Genomic DNA, 15,868 nt, shown 5'->3' with positions numbered 1-15,868 from the left:
GCATGTGTTAGAGCTGTGCAGGCACTGTGGGAGTGCCAGCTGGACATCTGCCAGGAAGTACCTCTTACGTTGAACAAGAGTCAAGAGAGCATGCCACAGCTTTTTCAGTCCCCTGGCCTACCATTTCTGGTGCAGACCAAGCTAGATACAACGGGATAAAGAAACTACATCTGTTTGTTGCTAAAGAGATATTTTAAAGCAAGCCTCCTGATGTGCACTGTCATGAATTAGAACATCCATGCCCTACTGTTAGCTGAGCTGCCACAGAACAGAAGACTCCCCACTGTCAGTGCAGGCGTAGACAGACTTCATTTACTCACTTCTGCTAAAACACAAAATCATGAAACTCGTCGCCATTAAGATTTTTCCTTCTGAAATAACAGACTAAAATGTGGATAAATAGCATAAAAAATAAGGACTAATATTGGAGGCAATCTGTATATTAGATGTCACTCTTACAGACCTTTTTATTTAATAACATCGACAATTGCAACAACCTGTTGAGTAACCATGAATGTTTAAGAAACTCCATACACATAATCATGCACCTACTATGGATAAATAGACTCTCAATGCTACAGGTTAACTGTCATGAATCAGAGCAGAATGACCTAGTGTCATGGTCTTGTGAGGAGCCGCTTTTGCCTGGTAACAGCAGGAGGGGGCTACAGCACAGACCTGGTAAAGAGTTCTCAGACTTTCCCCCTGCTCCTGGGTTCAGACCCACCTCCGGCCCAGCTGGGCCAATCTGGCACCTCTGCTATCACAATTCAAGGACAGAAATTTGAAGTGCTTGGGATGAGGTGTAGGAGCAGTACAAGATGGAGGTGACCATGCAGACTCCACAGTCAGAGAAGGAGGAAGGAAGGAGAAGCACCAGACCAGAGATCCCTCTGCAAGCTGTGGTGAGAACGCAGCTGTGCCCCTGCAACCCACGGAGGGCAATGGCAGGACTGAGAGCCATCAGCAGCTCCAGGTGAGTGCACCCAGATGGGCAGAAGACTGTGTGAGGAGGGGACCATGGCGCAGGCTGTGCTGGAGAGTCTGCGGGCTGCAGAGCAGCCCCACACAAGAGGCAGAGAGGAGCTGCAGGCCTCAGGATGAACACATCGGAGCAGCCCGTGCAGGGCTGCCGTGTGTGTGAGGTACCCCACGGAGGAGCAGGGAGGATCAGCAAGGAGCTCACCTGCCCTGAAGAGAGACATATGGCAGAAGTCATCAGGAATAGACTGACTGAAACCCCCATTCCCCAACCCCTTGAGCCACTCGACAGGAGAGGAGATAAAAACACCAGGATCAGGGCTCTGAGCCCCGGAAGAGGGAAGGGGTGGGGAGAAGATGGTCTTGAAGGGCTGTTTGTGCTCTTCATCATTGTACCACTCTGTTGTTTTCTGTTCATTATGTTTTGGGGGTTTATAGTTATGTTTTAGTCCATGGTGGATTAAATTATTTTCTGTTCTCTTCCCCAAGCCGAGTAGCCTGGTCTGTTTTGTCTGGGACCATAAGTGGCAATTAAGCCCTCCCTGCCCTTTGGCAATTCTCATGTCCGTGGTACTTGATTCTAATTGTGGTCTTTTGTCCCTGGATGGGCCTAAACCACAACACCTAGCACTCTGAGGGACTCATCCTATTTGAGTTGTTCTGCTCCCAAGCAGCAGCCAGGCCAGGCAGGGCTACAAATAATTGATCCAGTTATATCTCAAGGGATTTGATAGAGGTATTAAAATAAGGAGAAAGAAAGGATGAAACACTGGAGTATCCAGAGTCACTCAGCAGGACTCTCCCGCTGATGGACTCTCATTCCTGAGACAACCACACTAACGCTCTGGATAAGGTGACACACCCAAAGACAGATTTGCAGATCACAGATGTGGAAGTTGTTGGGTACTCATGCAATCTCCACATACAACCTTACTGCACTAGAAAAAGAAAATTAAGATATTGCCAAGGACTCTGATCATTTGATGAAGGGCCAAAAGTCCTGACACAGGTGAGAAGAGAGGTCAGCCAGACAAGTAATCTGCCTCAGTAAAAAGGCATGACTAGATAAAACATTTTGAAGTATTTCTCTACTTAAAAAAAAGAGGCCTTTACTACAAAACTGATGAACTTGAATTAAATACAGGGCTAAACATCACAGGAACAACAGTCTTCATGGCTAGAACACATATTGAAATGTACATGCTATTAAGAAAACCCAGCAAAAGTAGGGATGGTATACATCTGCACTATTTAAAACTAATGGATTTTAAAAAACCAAGCACACCATTGCAAAAGAACAAACAAAATACAATCAGGTAAAAAAAAAAAAAAATAAAAGAAGCAAAGCACTTTAAAACGAGGCTGTCCCACTCAGAATGCTAAGAATCTGCAGCAGATTCCAAGAAACTGGGCTTGGTACAGATTTTATTAGAATGAAAAATATGAAGGTGAACTGGGCATTACAGGAGATTAACTTCTCTGACTCGAGTAATAAGCATAAGGAACAAGTAGTCAGGCAGACTGCAGAATTCAGATAAAATCTTAAAACCGATAATGCTGAACTGCTGTTTTATTAGATGTGCAGAAACACATCTGGAAATGCCTCCTGGAATGCAGTGTACAGTAGACAACTTACAAGATGAAATTGGTCTAGAGAGATAAATAGCCTCTTCACCCCTCCCAAAAAGGCAAGGAAGCAGTTGATTAAAGAAGTTGCACCTCATATGTTAAAGTACAGGAATAAAGTTAAAACTTTTTTTAAAATGTATTTAAAAGATATTAAAATCACAGTCCTTCAACACATTGCAAATAAGTGAAGAAATAACCTGGCAGTGAAAATTTCTTAGTAAACAAACTATCTTAGTTTCTATCACAATCAGCATGGAATAAAAAATAATAGCTTCCTGAGCACGAATTGAGGAAACCAGATGAGACTGCTACAGATTCCTGAATGAAAAAGCAGACTAAATTGTATATATAGTTGCAAATAAAGCTTTCATGTGTTCAAGTTACTGTGCCTACTTCATCTCTAGCCAACATAAACATTTAAAAAACATAATCTAGAGGCAGACAAAAAAATCCCCAAACAGCGTGAGATACTCTACAATGGCAGGAGAGCAAACAGAATATCTGACTTTAGAGTTGGAGGTGTATGGAGGAAAGGAAAAAGAAGTCGATCCTACTACAATCTGTAACATGCAAGATTTCAGATTAAGTCAGAGTCAGAAGGAAATACCAGTCAACAGTATCAGATTCACTACTTCAAATACTTTTTTAAAAAACAAGGTAAATCTGTAGGTCTCATTTGGACCTGACAATAGCTCCATGAAAAAAAAGGCTCTCAATCATCTTATTTAGTAGAATAATTGCAAAGTGCCCACAGATGATAGTAAATTAAAATTAACAGGCTTGACACAGACCACTAGAAGGGTTTGTCAAGAGTTATCTTAGGACTAGTTTTATTTAACAGTCCTACTAGTGGCAAGGGAATTGAGGTGTCCAATAAATATTTCTGCTGACAAAAAGTACAGAGGCATCTCTAATGTACTGAACAACTAAAACACCGGCTGAGAGAAGCCACATGAGCAGAGTGGTGTGTACTGGTTTTGGCTGGGGTAGAGTTAATTCTCTTTATAGTACCTAGCATGAAACTATGTTTTGTATTTGTGCTGGAAACACTGTTGATAATACAGAAGTGTTTTAGTTACTGCTGAGCAGTGCTTACACAGAGTTAAGGCCTTTCTGCTTCTCATACTGTCCTGCCAGCAAAAAGGCTGGGAGTGCACAACAGCTAGGAGGGGACACAGCCAGGACAGCTGACCCCAATTGACTCAAGGGACATCCCAGACCACATAATGTCATGCTCAGCATATAAAGCAAGGGAAAGAAAGAGAAAGCAGGAACATTCAGAGTGGATGGTGTTTCCCTTCCCAAGTAACCATTAGATGTGACGGAGCCCTGTTGTTCTGGAGATGGCAGAGCACTGGCTGCCCATGGGAAATGGCGAATGAACTCCTTGTTTTGCTCTGCTTGGGTGCCTGGCTTTTGCTTTACCTATTAATCTGTCATTATCTCAACCCACAAGTCTTCTCACTTTTTTTCTCTTCTGATTCTATATACTATCCCGACACGGAGGGAGCGAGTGATACGATGTGTGGGGCTTAGCCTACCATCTAAGGTTAAGCCACAATACAAGGACAGTGAGTGCATTTCATGAGTCCTGAAGGTCAGGACCTGAAGAGCAAGAAGCACAAGTTTTGCTACAAGAGCTGAAAGTGACTAAGGAGGGGAAAGTATTCACATAGAATTATAGAATGGTAGGGACTGGAAGGGACCTTTAGAGATCATCTAGTCCAACCGCCCTGCAGAAGCAGGGTCACCTAGATCAAGTTGCATAGGAACATGTCCAGGCAGGTCTTGAAGACCTCCAAGGAAGGAGACTCCAACAACCCTTCTGGGCAGCCTGTTCCACTGCTCCATCATCCTCATGGTGAAATAGTTTTTTCTTATATTTAAGTGAAACTTTTTGTGTTCCAGCTTCACCCCATTACCCCTTGTCCTGTTGCTAGCTACTATAGAAAAAAAAAGGGATGTCCCAACCTCCTGACACCCACCCTTTACACACTCAATCCATCACCAATTTGATTGAGGTTTAAAAAGAGAAAAAAGCTACCCTTTAACACAAAGTAAGGCATTTCCAAAGAAGATATATAGAGAAGCATTTAAAAAGTCATTTTGCATGTGGTCAGGAAACAAAAAATATGAGCCAAGAAACACCCAAGATCAATGTACGTGCAAGGAAGATTTAGCAGCAGAATACTGTCCTGAAGTGAATACCCTGAGTGTAACTAGTCAGCCACCTTGCAAGATTCTCTGTATCACTTCCAGTCTATATGCAAGTCTCCTAGACTGACCAGGGGAAACAGAGTCTCTTCCATGTGAATGAAGCAAAAAAGTTAACCAGTTGACAAAGGCTTGGAGGGAACGTAGATGATTTTATAAATACGGGGACAAAATACCAGTTTTGGCCAGTTGTACAGGCTGGTTATGGATGCATTTAGCCAGAATCCCAGAATAAAGTTTTAGTCAAAGCAGGGGAGTTTTTAAACAATTAGTTAATGAGACATCTAGGGACAATGCTCTATTTTAAGATGATGCTTGGTCACTTTACAAAAGAGAACATACAAATGTATTGACAGCAACAAATACTGAATGTGAGTACCCAGGAACATTCTTCCAATCCTGTGGTGCATCTGTACAGCCACTTTAAGCAAAGTCGTCTTTACATACCACTTACCCATATTAGTATTGCTGATTTAACCTGGGCCACACACTGACCTTGCCTTAATGCTCCACAGTTTCCATTAATAAAAAGAAATTACTTCTGCTTCACTCACATGTATTTCTTTCATGAACAACATTTGCCAGGTTTCTTTAAGGAATGTTACCTTGAAAAAGTGGCAAATAAAAAAACTGTCACTTTTAGAATCTGTTTAGGCTACCATACACATGCAGGTTCTACTACATAAACTCTGATAGTGAAATTTGCTGACATTTTCTTCTTAATTTGATGTCAACGCCTTGCACGTCTGTGCCTTTCCAAACAGACTTGCTGCAGATTCTAAAGTTCCAGGACTCAGATACGCAGAAACAAGAATTTCAAAATCTCAGTGCAGGGAGGAATTAGAGGACCAGAAGTTTTCTTGAGTTCCCTTCAACAAAGTCAATCCAAGCACATGTCTAGCCAAACTGACTTGTGATTTTTGTTTCCACATTCCACAGAACATTCTTGCATGCAAATGTTTCAGTGGTATTCACAGACTGGGCAAAAAAGTTTCCTAAGATGACCTGCCAGTATTTACTCAAAACAACCCTATTATTTTCAAGGGCCAGAAAGAATCACAGGGAAGCAAAAAAGCTGTTTGGTCAATCAAGGTAATAAATAAGAATTAAAGTTATGTACATTAATACATAAAAATCTGTTCTCCCAGCCTTCATTCCTAGTTCCCTTACCAAATACCATCCCTCCTCTTAGCTAGAAGTGCATTAGGCTAGGCTAGTATATGTACAATAGATGCACAACCTACTCTTTCTCTCTTCTTCAGTAACCCATCACAAGGCGGATCAAATGGTAATGCACTTGTGAACTGTCAAGCAGTGATATTAGGAATGAAAATCACATAGCCGCAAGCAGGGATGATCCTTTGCACAAGGGCTCTGCACACTGAACTACTATTTAATAGTCTAATCTGAGAAAGCCAGAAGCACACTATTCTCATCCTGCACTGAGTGAAAGGTGCATTTACCCTAACCATGCATTCTAGTAGTACAACATAAATAATGCAAGCTCATTTGACAAAGGATGTTGGGTTCAATGTGAACTGTCACTGTGTCTGTATTATCAAGGCTAAAACATCACCCCCAATTAGAAAAATATGGGTGTTTTCAAATGCCAAGTCCATGCCTCAGAAATCAAGATTTCATAAGCCTCTTCAAGTAGGAACCAGTCACCACCAAAGACAAGCCCCACAAATGTTTCAAACAGTGAGAATACTCTGTCACTTGATGATACTGAGATCCAGCCACCATTCTACCACTGAATTACTAAGAAATTAAGGAAGCTACTCGTTTAAAAATAAAAGACATGGCTGGTAATACAGCTACAAATAAATCGGAAGTTGTATTTTCCCCGCCCAGCCTATCACACTAATCAACTAGGATTAAAAGCAGATTATTAGACTGCCTGATGAAAACAATGACCTTGCATGCATTTAAAAACTCAATTGTGTCCTATTACTTGAAATTTGATCTCTTAAAATGTAAAATTATGACCAGTGAGCAATCTTGAGTACATGGGCAATTACATGCATATGATACGGCAAAAGAAAGCCACCTTGTATACTGAAGTTTTCCTGCAATAAAGGAAAAAGAATTTTTTTACAACTCACCCTTATCAAATAACCCATTTTATGAAAATCTGACAATATCCTTTTTTTTTTTTTCAAAAAACAAGTAAACGATAAATCTCATCCATCAAAGCAATATCTTACAATGGCTCTGCTGTTCATTTTCAAGTGGAAGTGTTGATCTTTCTACACTTTAAAGCGTACAGTACAATTTAGTATTATACATAGGAAAATAAACTGCGAAATGAACTGCGCATACACGTGCAGGAAGAGAAGCCTGTGATTCAGCTATCCTGTGGAAAAATCTAATATTTTATCTCTGAATCAGAAATGAAGTTCCATATTTCTCCAGTGAATTGAATGAAAAACTTCATTATTTCAGCAGTGGATTTTTATTCTTATTCTAAGAGACAGGATGTTAAAAAACTTGTTTCAGCAAAACAAACTGGACACCAGCTAAAAGGCAAGAACATTATTCATTCACCATAGCAGTTCCCTACCTCAGTGAGTTCTCCTTCCTCCACAATTCTCCAAGCACTGGAAGATATTCAATAAGTGAGTCCTAGTTTGATAAGGTCATCATAATATTGAGTGCTTCTGGTTTTAACACCTTGCACATGAGATAGATGGATTTGGAGAACAACAACTAATCTGCAAGTGAACTCAGTGATACAGCTTTTTTTTGTTTGTTTTGTTAAACAGGAAAGCATGAATGGGTTTTATACTTCCTGAATTTCAGTAGCTGCGGCAGTAGTGGAAGAGCTTTGAATTGTTACTTCCTAGCTAGGTCACTCAGTAAAAAATTAGCAGTACCATTCAGTTAAGGAAGACAAGAATCAATCATAATACTTCGGCCCAATATTTTGCTCAACACTCAAACTTTAAATTACATTTCCCTTTAGATATGGAGTTTTCTGATGAGAAGAACAACATGGCAAAACAGCCCCTTATACCCAGCTGGATGCCCATTCAGCCTAGTTGTGGTACAGATACCACAGCAGTAGGCAAATGAGAGTCCACAATACATCTTTTGTCCATCATTTTAGTCACTAAATAGTATTTGTTGATGCTAGTAAGGGTATATCTACTTAATTCACTTTTTAAAAAACAGTAGCCATAACAAAGTTATGTAGATCAACATCTAAATTCTTTTTCTTCTATTGTTCAACCTTAATCAGAAAATATACAAGAACTATCAACTCTCCTTTTTCAACATGGTTGTTACTAGAATTCCATACAAGACTGCATTGCACCCTGCTGTATGAAAGATGGCCTGTCTCTCAACCACAAAGTTGCTTACTGATTTAGTTAAGGCCCAGGCAAGACTGAAAAAAGGCTCTGACTAGCTTTTCCAAGATCATTTCTAGATCTCAGAAAGTTTGAAGAGTAGAGTTGCACTACATTACACTTCCAAATATACTAGAAGAATTATCATAGAATGGTTAAGGTTAGAAGGGACCTCTGGAGGCCATCTTAGTCCATTCCCCTGCTAAAGCAGGGCTAGCTGGAGTCATCTGCAGAGGACCACATCCAGTCAGCTTTTGAGTATCTTCAAGGAGGCAGATTCCACAACATCTCTGGTAACCAGCACCAGCATCCAATGACATGCTGAAAATGATACTTCCTGAAGTTCAGAGGGAACCTCCTGGGTTTTAAGTGTCCACTGCCTGTCCTGTCATATATCTTAACAAGTGACAAAATCATTATGTTATCATTTCAGGAAACTAAAAGTGGATGTTCTGAGTGATTCACCTAACCCTACTTAACACTAACACCAAATAAAATGCAGTTCTGAAGTTTCCAGAACATGAATAACACCAGGGTAGACCACAGAGCCTTATTAGTCATCTTGACTTACTAGCAAAAAAAGTTATGGAAGAAACTTATTTTCAAGCATAGTCTTAATAATGCCTTTTGCTTAACATATTTTGTTTCTTTGTACCGTTATCACATATTTTAAAAGTAAAAAAGCAAAGACCTGCAATTTCTCAGAAATAATGCCAGCTCCAAATAGCCTGATGCATGCTAGGTGGCCTGCTTCTTTTGAGGTGGTGAAATCATTGCTAAAAAAGATGGGCTAGCAAGTTCTTAGAACATAACTAAACTTTGGCTGCAGAGTTCCCAAGAACTGAAACATGCTACCAAGCTGCACAGACATACATGCTTCCAATTGCAGCAGGGGAAACACCACCCAGTTACCAAATTGTGAAACTGTATCTCTTAGTGAGTAGAAGCCTGTCTGTCTCCATCAAGTAACAATGTATCTGGGAGTAAACCTGAGAAAGCCATCTAAAACTCCTACCAGAGTCATCTTAAACTAGCAAAGACTCTGTAACCCACATCCTTTGGAGATAGTTCCCACTGCTCCCCAGTATGCAAACGGTAATCACTAGCATGTCTTTGGGATCCCCATGGCTACTGATGATGTACAACTTGTTATTTTGAAGTGCTCAAGCAGTACCACAGAAGATTTAACAAACACTCACTGTGTAAGGTATATAAGACAGTCAGTGATTGAAGCATATTCATAGCAGAACTTCCTCCCTCCTCACCCCTACATTACAAGCTGCATTTAGATTCAGTTTATGCTGTGAGAACTTGGTCTAGGGGGATCTCAGCACTCCTATTTGCCACAAGCAAAGGATATAGAAAGAAACAATAGAACCATTCACCCTCCTTCAGAAAAGAGCACTTTATAAGATTATTAAACAAGCTTCTTTTGTAGCAGCAGAGTTGCAGTTAGCAGTCCCGGGTGCAGGTGAGAGCAAGACATGTTTTATATGGTGTTCAGGGGTGATGCTGCTATTATACCTCACAGTCTGAGGCAGCAGCACAACCCTTTTGACAAGAGAACTTACCAAGAATGGTTTCAAAGCCATCTATTTCAAAGCCATTTCACTTGAGGAACTAAGAGTATGCAGAAACTCCCTCTGTCCTTCATTAAGGCTACTTTTCTAGACACACTGACAAAGCAATTATCTTGGAGATGAGGGAAACACTACAGTTTATATTCTTTTTAATATAAATGGTTGGTGAGATGGAAGAAAGCAGAGCCAGAGACCTATATCCTACTTTGTACACGTGAGAACTTGAAGGGCAGGACTTAACCTTCTGTAACAAGTAGAATTAACAGCAACACAGATGGGCTTGTGCACTGTAAAGGATAAAGTCTCCTGCACACATGGTTCTGTTGGTGACTGACAAGCTGTTCAAAAATCTTCTTCTGTGGTTTCAGCTACTCTCCTGGCAGAAAGTAAATGTGTAAGGCAAATGGAGTATACTCACACAGTTGTTCTTTATCAGAACCACTAAGACCAGGAGCTTCATTCATTTTCACCAGCAACAACATGAAAATGGGGTAAGACAAAAAAAAGAAAAAAATCAAAACAGTAACAATGCATATGGTGTGATTAGGAAAGGCCTCCAGAATCACAAGAAAAAGCAGCATAAGTCAGATCAGAGAGAAGTGACCCAAAGGTGACCTAAGTAACCACCACAACAGATAAGAGATGACACTTGAGATAACAGACTTTTTGTAGTATCATCATGAGCAGTAACAACAGCACTGGCAGAAATTAAGATGAGGAAAGAGTATGACTTTATTCTGCCAGGGATGCACTTGAGACTTCTACCCTAAAAACATTCATCAGAGGGTCCGCCGAATGGCCAGAAAGCCCAGTGCTTCAGGTTCTTCTAATGGCAACAAAAAGTCATTATTGAAATAAAGCAGGTATCATTACAGTAAACAAAATAGTTATGAATACACTGGTACAAACAAGGATTAGTTTCTCACCTTTGCTAATTTGTATCATTAATATCTTCAGTTTAAGTGCAGCAGTTAAACACAAGTGCTGCATGACAACCTCAGCACCACATACTTCCATGTTTTCTCTGTGATGGTTCTTCAGGTTTCAGCTAGCCAACATTCAGGCAGAATTTAAGTCATTATTATGGAAACATGAATCAAAATAAAAATCTCCTTAATTCCCAATTCATGCATTTCACTGGAAGGCAGAAGAAAGGGAGGTTTGTTCGCACATCCACGTTAACAATCTGGACATGTTCTGTGGCACTTCAGTGTTGACACAGCAGCAGCTATGTTCACCAACCTAAATATGATTCAGTCATCCAAACCCCACAACTTAAAGACTAAGGAGAGGAATCTTCAGTTCAAGTACTTTATTTAACAACTGGACTTGAAAGTGAGAAATCTAGAAACACAGATACACATATCTTTTCATCAGATGAGGAATGCAGAGCTCAGCTAATATGGTGTTCAATTACTTCAAAGGAAGGATATTTCAAGTTTGGTCTAAACTGTTAGAAAATTGAAAAGAAATGTACTGAGGCACATCAAATTGTACCTGCAGCCTTCCTTCTGTGACTTACCAGATGCTATTAAGCAGCCACTATCTTTATGTCAGGCTGTCTCACTGACAGATATACAATTATTAAGTCTGGAGATCTCTCAGAGCTAGAAACTCATAGCAATTCTCAATGCACTACTTCAGCTTCAGGCTTGGTGAAAGTCACTTCTCACTCTTACTCCTTCCTCTTGTTGCACATAATAGGGATCCTGTCAAGTCACACTTACCAGTACTTCTTTTCCACTGAAAAAAATGTTCAAGAGACATGTCCAGAATAGCCTTCATCCAAAGACTGTGAATCATTAGCAAGCAGGCATTGCAAAAAGTGCTCAGCACCTTTCACGTCAAAAGCAGCTCAGGTCTGTATCTTTGCTTTTGTGGTTTGCATGCTGGAGTGCCCAGACGCTGCAATAGAATTAAGCAGTGCCGAACTTAGTGCTGCACACCAACACGTGACTTCTACCCTAAGGAGCTTGCACTGAGTCAGGCCTGTGCTGGCACAGCAGAGAAGACAGCAGAGCCCGAGTTGCTGTGGGGTGAACTGAGCAAATTCACTTCTTGGTCAGCCTGCACTTCTTAGAACACTCACTGCATTTACTAACAAGGCAAGTACTAGAATTAACATTGAACTCATATTTTAAAAGTACAATAATTTAACAGTTATCTCCGTCAGGACACCTGAATTCAGAAAAATCAGAATTTGTGCAACTTTTTAGTTTTCTCCCTCTATTGAGGTGGTCCTCAACTTTTTTTTATATGCTTCAAGCAACAACGTGCCGTGAGTTTCATGTTGGCAGAACTCCAAAACCACTACTCCAACACTGTGTTAATTCATGTGATAACTTCATATAATAATAGAATCTGCTATTTCTGAACATATGTACTACATGAAAGTCACAAGCAGCTTCGAGAACTTAGCAAGAACAACAAACTAAAACAGATTGAAAGGAAAATAAGTTAAAATATCTTGCCTCCCAGGATCAGACCCACAGCTGTGCTTTTCTTAGCTATTATGTTTCCAACTTTAGCTATATCATCATATTCATTAGCATCAACACCCACATCACTCAACCTTGAAGGCTGACAGCAAACTTCGCTCTAAGATAATTAGAAATTAACATTGACAAAATACATCTTATGTTAGCAGAATGAGGGACAAGTACCCACACAACAGGACAGAATGTTACATACACAAATCCTCTTCGTCCTTCAAATGAAGGACATTCAGCAATGAAACATGTATTTTGGGGCACATTATAAAGGATTTATGTATTTGTACCACAAGTGACATCTGCGGGAGACTAAAAACAATATCTGCCCCCCCAAGTACACTGCTTGAACACAACCACAAAGGCAGAAGACAGACACGAAAATCCAGCATCTCAAGGAGGAGAGCTGAGTAAACTTGGTAAAAGAAATACAGTAGCCTCTGTCTGAAGGGCTGTTTGTCGGACCTCACCAGTATCTGCAGCCTATTATTGGAAACATGATATAAGAAAAGCCAATTAGATTCTTCCAATAAGTTTCTTTGGCTTCCTTAGTAGTGGTGTATCACAGTATTCCCCTAGCCTTTACCAACTAAACTTTACGTTTTTGGGAAGTCAAACCTTAACATAACTGAAATGAACTGTGACATTTCTAGTGACTTCAGTGAGATCAAAACATGACGATATAAATACCATGCTACTTCTGACATATAAAGTATCCCGTGACTGCATAGTCCCAAACCCACCCTGCTCCGTCGTTCATCACTGCATTTTGAAGTGCACACTACAGCAAATCAAATTTAATCCTAAAATATATTAGCTACAAAATGCAAAAGTACTTCCCTATTCATGACATTATTCATACATAAATTGCTAGGAATACTGTCTATATCAATAGAAAACTCAAGTTTACAATTAGAAACTGCAAGATCCCAGACTGCCAGAAAAATCCCCTATTTCACTCAACTTTCCACACAGCATGTAACAAAACCTACAGAATGCAACAGCTAAAGGAAAGCTTCTTAGATTGACATGCATGTATTTATAATGAATGCAGTTTGAACTAGACCAAATTCTGTACATTGACATGCCCACAGCTACCAAAAAACCCCCCCATATCAGGTTTTGTGTAAAATACAGTATACTTAGATTTGAAAAAGTGAATAAGCTAGCCACACATGCAGTGTTGCAATAAGCAGACTCCAGATGAGCCTCACCATCATTTCCTGTCCTTGGTGAACATACTAGTAATTTCAGACCAACCACAACTGTTCAGTGCACATACGCGCACACTCATACACAGAGAGCATCTCCAATTCCCAAAACTCTCCTCCCACCTTTCCTGCATGCAAACCCAGACATTATACAAAAATCACAAGAGAGGACATAAATGAGCCTAACATAGTGTGTGGTGAGGGAACTGTGAATGTTATCGCTTTGAAAGCAGCCCAGGAGTCACAGTGGAAAACATTTAGCTTCATCTATTGGAAGTACAAAGCAGGGAGTATTACTTAAGATTGGGGTTTTTAAAAACACTTTCAATAATAAAAATCAAAGCTAATGTTATTGTTGGCTTTACAGAAAGTATCCATGAAAACACTTGCATTAAATACTTGAACTGGACTTGCAAGCTTTGTTGAAATTAGAGTTAAGTATTCTGAACTTTACAATTAATCAATGAAAGTCAAGGCACAAGGCAACAACCAACTATTCCCTGTACCCCTTCTCAAGAAAATTGAGAAAGAAGAATACTGTTACCATCCATTAGGGACCTAGGATAAGAACATATAGCAAATAAATTACCTTACAAGGAAAAAATGAATTTATTAAACACTTTTTTCTCTAGACTACGTCAGTGAACTGTATCAAACAATTTTTAAGCCATAGAGTATTTAAATGCTCATGTTGTTTAATTTGTCCTCAAACGGAAATTAAATCAACCTGGAAACTGAAGTGGCCGGATTTAATTAACCTATTTTCTTGAAGCTCTGGGCAAGAAAGGGGGGGGGGGGGGGGGGGGAAGTGGCACTATTTATTTTACCCGAGCGCAAGGAACCGCAGATGTAGACGAGAGATGGCTTTGCAAACAAGCCCAAGAGTTCCGAAGTTCCATTTAAGAGCCAGCCGGCTCGACCCTTCTGAGCAGGCTCCAGGCGGGGAGTCCTGCCCTTGTCTGCCCCCCACCGCGGGAAAGCCGCCTCTCCGCCCGGGAAGCACTCGGGAACCGGTTGCCCGGTATATCACGTCTCGGATGGAATTTGCTCCTACTCCACGCCACACAGAGCGCACCGGGAGTTAAGTAAGTGCCTAGCAGCCCTCAGCAGCAGCCTTCCGATGCAGGGAAAGGCGCTAAAGTTGGCTGCCGCCCCGCAACAGCGCGGCCAAGAACGCCGAGGGCCGCAGGAGGTGACAGCAGAGGGGCTTGGCGGTGCAGGCGTGAGGGGCTGGGGCTGAGGTGTTGTGCCGGCGGTAACCGTGCGCCCGCCCGTGCCCCGGCCAACAGCCCTCGGGGCTCTCACCGTGAGACAAGCGAGAACGGTGCTTTCCGCGTGGCAAAAAGCCACTTTTCTCGCGTACCGAGTTTGCCGGCGGCACTGTCCATGCCCCCTCCCCCGCGGAGCACCGGCCCGCCGCAGCGCCTGAGAGAGAGGGGCGACAACCGCCACCCGCCCACCCAGGGCTACGCCCCACCACACCGCAGTCTCCATTGCCCCGTCCCTACAGCGCGGCGAGGAAGCGACCCCACGGCCGCCAGCCCCACCCGGACATCCACCTGAGCTCCTCACCTGCCGCCGGCCGAGCTACCGTCTGCCAGAGGCCCCCGCCATAGCCCCGGGCAGCGGCGCCCCGCAGCCAGCAGGAAGAAGAGAGGAAGGAGCCGGGCGGGAACGGCAACCGCAAGCGTAAAGAGCAGCTCTACCTGCGCCGGTCCCAGCGGGGAGGGCGGGACCGCGGAGCGACACCTCCGCTCGCCTCGGCTTGTGGGGAATGTCCACGAGTGGGACCGGGGCGGGACCGTCGCGCTCGAGTGGCAGTCGCCCTGACCAATGGGAAGCGCCCGTTCACTTCCTTTCCCCCCCTCCCGTGGTAAGGAGGTGTCATTCCCGCCCGCCCGCCTCGGCCGTTGGGGCGGGGGAAGGGGGGTTTCCATGACGTCACGGGCGGCGCCCGGCGGGCAGGTGGGGACGCGAGGACAGAGCTGCCGGGACGGGAGCTCCTGGCTAAGCCGTTGTTGAGCCCGCCAGCCGGCCTTAAGCAGCTGGGCCACGCCAGGCCAGGGCGGGCGGCGCACAGAGGGGCGGGCGAGGCGCGGAGATAATCCCACGCCGGCCTCGCGGAAGCCGCGGGGTCCGGGGAGCGATGGCTGCCTCAGCCGCCCCCTTCCCGCGTCCTCAGGGCGAAGTGCGAGCCGGCTGGGAACATAGGCACACGCACCTGCCGCACCTGCCCCACCTTCCCCAGCGTCGGGGGGCCGCCTCACCCACAGCGGCCTAAGAGCATCGACGACCGAAGAGCACGCCCCGCGCCCGGCCTTGCCCGCGGGTTTGGGAAAGGCTCCTCCGCTGGGAGGGAAACAGCCCTCCCTTCTGTTTCTCCCGCCCCTCGCCACTTCCCCCGCCCCCCACCG

The 15,868-nt window shown here is 43.0% G+C and overlaps 1 protein-coding gene across 7 annotated transcripts in view; it reads right to left on the bottom strand.

Annotated features, from left to right (window-relative positions):
• Positions 1–15,212, bottom strand: part of OSBPL3 (oxysterol binding protein like 3) — a 90,536-nt gene extending 75,324 nt beyond the window's left edge. For 6 of the 7 annotated variants that reach the window (XM_061996893.1, XM_061996899.1, XM_061996896.1 and 3 more), the window contains exon 1: positions 15,027–15,153. The gene's annotated coding sequence lies outside the window, so the exon portion shown is untranslated. The other variant, XM_061996894.1, reaches the window with a different exon arrangement.
• Positions 15,213–15,868: the final 656 nt, after the last annotated feature.

Source organism: Colius striatus, chromosome 5, assembly GCF_028858725.1.
Source record: "Colius striatus isolate bColStr4 chromosome 5, bColStr4.1.hap1, whole genome shotgun sequence".
Lineage (NCBI taxonomy): Eukaryota > Metazoa > Chordata > Aves > Coliiformes > Coliidae > Colius > Colius striatus.
This window is presented reverse-complemented; position numbering and strand designations above follow the sequence as displayed.